At 33.2% G+C, this 9,126-nt stretch overlaps 1 non-coding gene across 1 annotated transcript; it reads right to left on the reverse strand.

The window, feature by feature from the left end:
• Positions 1 to 2,799: 2,799 nt before the first annotated feature.
• LOC117310044 (U6 spliceosomal RNA) lies at positions 2,800 to 2,906 on the reverse strand. Its single transcript, XR_004524312.1, has one exon. It is a non-coding gene; the product is annotated as a U6 spliceosomal RNA (small nuclear RNA).
• Positions 2,907 to 9,126: the final 6,220 nt, after the last annotated feature.

Genomic DNA, 9,126 nt, shown 5'->3' on the forward strand with positions numbered 1-9,126 from the left:
ATAGACATTTCTCCAAAGAAGGCATACAGATTGCCAAGAGGCACATGAAAAGCTGCTCAACATCATTAAAAATTAGAGAAATGCAAATCAAAACTACAATGAGGTATCACCTCACACCAGTTAGAATGGGCATCATCAGAAACTCTGCAAACAACAAATGCTGGAGAGGGTGTGGAGAAGAGCGAACTTTCCTACTTTGTTTAGTGGGAATGTAAATTTGTATAGCCACTATGGACAACAGTATGGAGGTTCCTTAAAAAACTAAAAATAGAACTACCATATGACCCAGCAATCCCACTCCTAAGCATATACCCAGAGAAAACCATCATTTGAAAAGATACATGCACCCCAACGTTCATTGCATCACTATTTACAATAGCCAGGACATGGAAGTAACCTAGATATCCATCAACAGATGAATGGATAAAGAAGATGTGAGATATATATATATATATATATTGTGTGTGTGTGTGTGTACACACACACACACACACACACACACACACACACACACACACACACACACTGGAATATTACTCAGCCATGAAAAAGAACAAAATAATGCCATTAGCAGCAACATGGATGGACCTAGAGATTGTCATACTGAATGAAGTATGTCAGACACAGAAAGACAAGTATCGTACATATATATATATAACTGATTCACTTTGCTGTACATGTGAAACTAACACAGCATTGTAAATCAACTATACTCCAATACAAATTTAAAATAAAATAAAAATACTGATTCTGCCAGTACATGAATATGGTATATATTTCCATATGTTTGTTTCATTTTCAATTTCCTTCATTAGTACTTGAACTTTTAAATATACAGGTCTTTCACCTAATTGGTTAAATTTATTCCTGAGTATTTTATTTTTGATGCAGTTGTAAATGGGACTGTTTTCTTTCTTTTTTTTTTTTTTTTTGCAGTACACAGGTCTCTCACTGTTGTGGGCTCTCCCGTTGCGGAGCACAGGCTCTGGACGCGCAGGCTCAGCGGCCATGGCTCACGGGCCCAGCCTTTCCATGGCATGTGGGATCTTCCCAGACCAGGGCACAAACCCGTGTCCCCTGCATCGGCAGGCAGACTCTCAACCACTGCACCACCAGGGAAGCCCCAGGACTGTTTTCTTTATTTCTCTTTCTGATAGTTTAGTTTATTAGGGTATAGAAATGCAGCAGATTTTTGTATATTGATTTTGTATCCTGAAACTTTACTGAATTCATTTATTATTTCTAACAGTTTTTTTATTAAATCTTTAGGATTTTCTATACATAATATCATGTCATCTGCAAATAGTAAAAGATTTACTTCTTTCTTTCCAGTTTGGATGCATTTTATATCTTTTTATTGCCTATTTGTTCTGGCTAGGACTTCCAATACCATATTGAATAAAAGTGGAGAGAGTGGACATCCTTATCGAGCTCCTGATCATAGAGGAGGTCTTTCAGCTTTTCAGTGTTGAGTATGATGTTAGCTGTGGGCTTGTCATATATGACCTTGATTATGTTGAGGTACTGTTTCCATGCCAACTGTGTTGACAGTTTTTATCATAAATGAACGTTGAATTATTTCAAAAGCTTTTTCTTCATTTATTGAGATTATTAACCTTCATTTTGTTAATGTGGTATATCACATGACTGAATCGTGGATGTAGAACTTGGAACAGCTGTATCCCACAAATTTTGGTACATTTCAATGTTTGTTCATCTCAGAGTTTTTTATTTCTCTTTTGACTTCCCTCTGACCCATTGATTGCTCAGTAGTAAGTTGTGGGTTTTGTTGTTGTTGTTGTTTTTAACATCTTTATTGGAGTATAATTGCTTTACAATGGTGTGTTAGTTTCTGCTTTATAACAAAGTGAATCGGCTATACATATGCATATATCCCCATATCTCCTCCTTCTTGCATCTCCCTCCCATCCTCCCTATCTCACCCCTCTAGGTGATCACAAGCACAGAGCTGATCTCCCTGTGCTATGCAGCTGCTTCCCACTAGCTATCTATTTTACATTTGGTAGTGTATATATGTCCTTGCCACTCTCTCACTTTGTCTCAGCTTACCCTTCCCCCTTCCCTTGTCCTCAAATACATTCCCTATGTCTGTGTCTTTATTCCTGTTCTGCCCTTAGGTTCTTCAGAATCTTTTTTTTTCTTTTTTTAGATTCCATATATATGTGTTAGCATACAGTATTTGTTTTTCTCTTTCTGACTTACTTTACTCTGTATGACAGACTCTAGGTCCATCCACCTCACTACAAATAACTCAATTTTGTTTCTTTTTATGGCTCAGTAATATTCCATTGTATATATGTGCCACATCTTCTTTATACATTCATCTGTCGATGGACACTTAGGTTGCTTCCATGTCCTGGCTATTGTAAATAGAGCTGCAATGAACATTGTGGTACATGACTCTTTTAGAATTATGGTTTTCTCAGGGTATATGCACAGTAGTGGGAGTGCTTGGTCGTATGGTAGTTCTATTTTTAGTTTTCTAAGGAACCGCCATACTGTTCTCCATAATGGTGGTATCAATTTACATTCCCACCAACAGTGAAAGAGGGTTCCCTTTTCTCCACACCCTCTCCAGCATTTATTGTTTGTAGATGTTTTGATGATGGCCATTCTAAATGGTGTGAGTTGATACCTCCTTGTAGTTTTGATTTGCATTTCTCTAATGATTAGTGATGTTGAGCATCCCTTCATGTGTTTGTTGGCAATCTGTATATCTTCTTTGGAGAAATATCTATTTAGGTCTTCTGCCCATTTTTGGATTGGTTTGTTTGTTTTAAAAATATGGAATGCTTCACGAATTTGCATGTCATCCTTGCACAGGGGCCATGCTAATCTTCTCTGTACCATTCCAATTTTAGTATATGTGCTGCCAAAGCAAGCACAGTAGTATGTTGTTTAATCTCCACATATGTAAATTTTTGTTGTCTTCATGTAATTAATTTCTAGTTTAATATTGTGTTCAGAAAGACACTTGATATGATTTTAATTATCACAAATTTATTAAAACTTGTTTTGTAGCCTAACATATGATCTATCCTGGAAAATATTCCAAAAGCCCTAGAGAAGAATGTGCATTCTGTTATTTTTGAGTGTAACGTTCTGTATATATCTGTTAAGTCCATCTGGCTAACACATCCTTTAAGGCAGATGTTTCCTTATTAATTTTCTTTCTGGTTGATCTATTCACTTATGTAAGTGGGGCATTAAAATCCCCTACAACTATTACTGTCTATTTCTCCCTTTAGGTCTGTTAAAATTTGCTTTATATATTTAGATGCTCCTATGTTGGATGCACAAATATTTATAAATGTATTCTCTTGTTGGATTGACTCCTTTATCATTATGTAATGCCCATCTTTGTCTCTTACTACCGTCTTTGTTTTAAAGCCTATTTTTTCTGATATAAATATAGCTACTCCAGCTTTCTTTTGGTTCTGTTTGCATAGACTGTCTTATTTCATCCTTTCACTTTGAGTCTGTGTGTGTTCTTACATCTAAAATGACTCTCTTGTAGACAGTATATATATATGGGTCTTGTTTTCTTATCAGTCAGTCACTCTGTGTATTTTGGTTGGAGCATTTAGTCCATTTACATTTAAAGTAACTATTGATAGGTATGTACATATTGCCACTTTGTTAATTCTTTTCTACTTGTGTTTGTAGTTCTTCTGTGTTCCTTTTTTTCTTCTCTTGCACTCTTCTTTTTTTAATAGCTTCCCAAATTTTATATTATTTTTATTCATTAAGTGAATAATTATTTTAGCTACAAAATATTTAAATATACAAGCAAGTGAAATTATATGTTCAACAAAATTAAATTACAATCATTGATGTGTTTCCAAACATGTTTGTTCTTTTGAATTTATCACACCAAATTTACAAGTGTTAGTTTTTCATCCTAAACAATTTTCACAATGTTTTAGAAATTTAAATGTTATCTTTCAGATAAATTTTAAAATCACCCTGGTGTCTCTGTAAGAGTGTACCAGTTTAAATTATAATTATTTTTAATTGAAGCATAGTTGACTTACAATATTATATTGGTTTCTGGTATACAACATACTTATTCAATATTGTTCTGGATTATACTCCATTTACATTTATTACAAAATAATGGCTACATTTCCTATGCTGTAGAATATAATTATTTATTTTATACATAGTAGTTTCTACCTCTTAATTCCTTACCCCTATCTTGCCCCTTGCCCTTCCCTCTCCTCACTGGTAATCACTACTTTGTTCTCTATAGCTGTGAGTCCTTTTCTGTTTTGTTATATTCGCTTGTTTTGTTTTTAGATTCCACATATAAGTGATGACATACAGTATTTATCTTTCTCTGTTTGACTTATTTCACTAAACATAGTACCCTCTAGGTTCATCCATGTTGCTGCAAAGGCAGAATTTCATTCGTTTTTTTTTGGTTGAGTAATATTCCATTATATATATATATATATATATATATATATATATATATATATATATATATTCAATATATATACCACATCTTTATTCATTCATAGGTTGCTTCCATATCTTGCCTATTGTAAATAATGCTGCTATGAACATTGGGGTACATGCATCTTTTTGAATTACTGTTTTTGGTTTTTTTATATGTATACCCAGGAGTGGAATTACTGGATCACATGGTAGTTCAATTTTTAATTTTCTGAGGAACCTCCATACTGTTTTCTACAGTGGCTGCACCAATTTACATTTCTACCAACTGTGTACAAGTGTTCTCTTTTCTCCATATCCTTGCCAACATTTGTTATTTGTCTTCTTTTTGATGATAGCCATTCTGACATGTGTGAGGTGATATCTCATTGTGGTTTTGATTTTAATTTTCCTGATGATTAGTGGTGTGTCTGTTGATCATCTGCATTTACTCTTTGGAAGAATGTGTATTGAATTCTTCTGTGCATTTTTAATTCTGTTTTTTGTTGGTTTGTTTGTTTTTGATGTTGAGTTGTATGAGCTTTTTGCAAATATTTTCTCCCATTCAGTAGGTTATCTTTTCATTTTGTTGATGGTTTCCTTTGCTTTGCAAAAACTTTTAAATTTAATTAGGTCCCATTGTTTATTTTTGCTATTGGTTCTTTTCCCTTAGGAGACTGATCCATAAAAATATTGCTGCAATTGATGTCAAAGAGTGTTTTGCCTCTGTTCTCTCCTAACAGCTTTTTCACGTATTACATTTAGGTCTTTAATCTATCTTGAGTCTATTTTTGTATATGGTGTGAGAAAATGTACTAATTTCATTCTTTTACATGTAGCTCTCCAGTTTCCCAGCACCACATATTGAATCTTTTTCTCTTCCTTTGTTGTTTGGTGAATTTTTTTTTTACTGTTATGCTTATATTACTCTCTCTCTCTCTCTCTCTCTCTCTCGGTATTTACTAAAGGATTGTTTTGTGGTTACCAGGAGGCTTTTGTATAATAACATAACATTCTATTTTAAATTGATAACAACATAAGTTTGATCCCTATATCTCAAAATTTTTACTTTCCACCTCACAGTTTATATCTTTATGTCTTGTATATCCCTTAACTAATGATTGTAATAGTTGTTTTTACTGCTTTTGTCTTTTAATCTTTATACTAGCTTTATGTGATTAAACCACTAAATTTACTATATATTAAACCACTAAACCATTAAACCACTAAATTTACTATATATTTACCTACTATATATTTTCTCTCATATGTTTTCTTGTTAGAAATTAAACTTTTTTTTTTTTATTTTAAATAAGTCCTCCTAACACTTCTTGTAAGGCCAGTTTAGTGGTGAAAACTCCTTTAGCTTTTGCTTGTATGGAAAACTCTTTCTCTCTCCTTAAATTCTACCAGATAACTTTTCTGGGTTAGAGTATTATTTGTTGGATTTTTATTCTTTGTTTCAACACTTTGAATATATCATTCCACTCCTTTCTGGCCTGCAAAGTTTCTGCTGGAAAATCTACTGTTAGTCTTATGAGTGTTTCTTTATACATAACAAAATATTTCACTCTTGCTGCTCTTTAATATTCTCTCTCTGTCTTTAATTTTGACATTTTAATTATAATGTGTCTTGGTGTAGTTTTCTTTGGATTCATCTTATTTAAACTCGGAACTTCGTGGATCTGGATGTCTATTTCTTTACCCAGGTTAGGGAAGTTTTCATCCATTATTTCTTCAAGATTTCTGCTATTTTCTCTCTCTCCTCTCCTTCTGGTACACCTATAAGTTGAATGTGTGTCCATTGGGTTTTGCCTCATAAGCTCCTTAAGTTATCTTCACTTTAAAAAAAAAATTACTCAATTTATTTTTTGCTGCTCTGATTGGGTGAGTTCTACGGCCTTGTCTTAAAGTTGACTCATCCTCTTTTATGCTTCATCTAGTCTGCTGTTGAATGTGTCTAGTGTATTTTTCAGTTCAGTTATTGTATTCTTCAGCAGTGATTTCTATTTGGTACTTTCTCATATTTTCCCTCTTTTTGTTGAAGTTTTCCTGTGTCCATCCATTCTTCTCCCCAGGTCAGTGAGCATCATTATGACCATTACTTTGAACATTTTATCAGGTAAATTACTTATCTCTATTTCATTAAGGTTTTTTTTTCTTTCTAGGTTTTATCTTGTTCTTTTATTTGGAATATATTCCTCTGTTTCTTTACTTTGCTTGACTCTGTTATGGTTTGTATACAGTAGATGAAATGAAGCCCTCTCCCAATATTGAAGAGTGGCCTCATGTAGGAGATAAAACTTATTATTCAACCCTGCTCCAGCTCTTTGTCATCTCTCAAATCTTTGTGCTTCGTCAAACAGACTACTATATTTTTAAATGCTCCCAGTATTTGAGGATATGCCAAGAAATCTCAGAGTTCCTAAGAGGAGTATCTCAATACCTAGTTTCAAGCTGTTTGGAAGCTCTGTTCTTTTTTCTTAAAATTGTTTTGCCTCTTCAAGGTTTACTGTCTTTCCATACAAATTTTAAAATTGTTTGTTGTGGTCTGGGAAAAAAATGCCATTGGTATTTTGATAGGAATTGCATTAAATCTGTAGATTGTCTTGGGCTAGTATGGTCATTTTAACAATATTAATTCTTCCAATCCAAGAACATGGTATAGCTTTCCATCCACTTGTGTCATCTTCAATTTGTTTCATCAGTGTTTTATAATTTTCTGTATACAGGCTTTTTACCTCCTTAGGTAGGTTTATTCCTAGGTATTTTATTCTTTTTGATTTGATGGTAAATGGGATTGTTTCCTTAATTTTTCTTCTGATAGTTTGTTGTTAGTATCTAGAAATGCAACAGACTTCTGTATATTAATTTTGTATCCTGCAACTTTACTGAATTCATTAATGAGCTCTAGTAGTTTTCTGGTGACATCTTTAGGATTTTCTATCTGTAGTATCATTTCATCTGCAAAAAACTATATGCCAATAAAATAGACAACCTAGAAGAAATGAACAAATTCTTAGAAAGATAAAATCTCCCAAGACGGAACCAGGAAGAAATAGAATATATGAACAGACCAATTACCAGTAATAAAATTGAATCAGTAATTTAAAATTTCCCAAAAAATGAAAGTCCAGGACCAGATGGCTTCACAGGTGAATTCTATCAAACATTTAGAGAAGAATTAACACCTATCCTTCTCAAACTATTCCAAAAAATTGCAGAGGAAAGAACACCTCTGAAGTCATTTTATGAGACCAACATCACACTACCAAAACCAGACAATGATATCACAAAAGAAGAATTGCAAGCCAGATGAAATAAAATTTGTATTTTAAGGCAAGAAAAGAAAAAATGACCAGTGAGATTAAAAGAATATCCAATTCACCAATTAGAATATGAAAAGATGTTCAATTGCATAATTCACCAGGGACATGAAAATTAAAACTGCATTAAGATAATCCTAGCACAGTGTCTAAAGTTTACAAGAGTATAATACCAATATCAGTAAATATTTTACAGCAACAAGAACTCTTACACACTGGTTGATAAGGTAGGAATTAGCACAACCACTCTCCAAAATAATTTAGCAGTACCTTCTAAACTGAGCCTTCTAAAATAATTTTAAGAGCCAGGAATTCTTCTCCCAGGTATATAGTCAACAGATATGTGTGCCCACATGCACCGAGAGACCTATACAAGAATATATGTAGCAGAGCTATTTGTATTAGCTTCAAAAGCAAGTAAAAGCTCTTTGTTCCCTTGAGGTCTTCTGCTGGACTGAGATGGAATAATCTCTATTTACCCTTACATGTTTTTCTTGTCTCAGAATGAAGTAGGTAGGATATAACATAATATATGTAAGGTGATATGCATTTGCAGATATGAGATTAAATGTCCCCTTAAGAAGACCAAGGTATGGACTCAGAAAGAAAGGGTGGGGAAAACTATTTGAAAATAAGGAACTGGCATTTCTCATGGCAGCTAATGTCTTAGTGATCTTTGCTGTCAGTATACCAGGATGGAAACTTGAGTTTTAAAAAGTTATAAAATCAATTCACAAACATAGTAATTTTTTAAAAGTTAAACAGTATAGAAAGACATAAAATAAAATGTCTCTTTCCCATCCATAGTTCTTCAAATATAACCACTATTTTAGGTATACTTTCCAGGAAATAAAAAAGAATACTTTGTCAGTTTATACACACATGTACTCTATTTTTTACATCTACCCCAATGTGTTATTACTACAAATACCAATCTACTCCTCACTTTTTTCTCTTCACATTAATCAAGGTTGTCTTGCCTTCTTATATGTGCAACTTTATCTCATTCTTAATGTCTGCATTTTATGTCATTGTTTAGATGTATCAGAATATTCTTAAGCAGTCCTATTATGTTGCTTCAAGTGTTTTGGCTATTATGAATAATGTCACAAAAACATTATTTTAGAGCTATCTTCCATACTTTCCTTAAGGTATTTTCCAAGCAATAGAAATGTGGGGTCAAGGATATGAGCTTTTTAAAAACCCTAACATTTATTTTTTCACTTTGATCACTGGGCAGGAAACTTTGATTAGTAGTTAAGGATGGGTACTTCCACTTCCTTTTTTCTAATTTACTAATGCATCCTGCTCTTTGAAAAAGCTGTTTCTCAGATGTCTTCTT

Source organism: Tursiops truncatus, chromosome 1 (assembly GCF_011762595.2).
Source record: "Tursiops truncatus isolate mTurTru1 chromosome 1, mTurTru1.mat.Y, whole genome shotgun sequence".
Lineage (NCBI taxonomy): Eukaryota > Metazoa > Chordata > Mammalia > Artiodactyla > Delphinidae > Tursiops > Tursiops truncatus.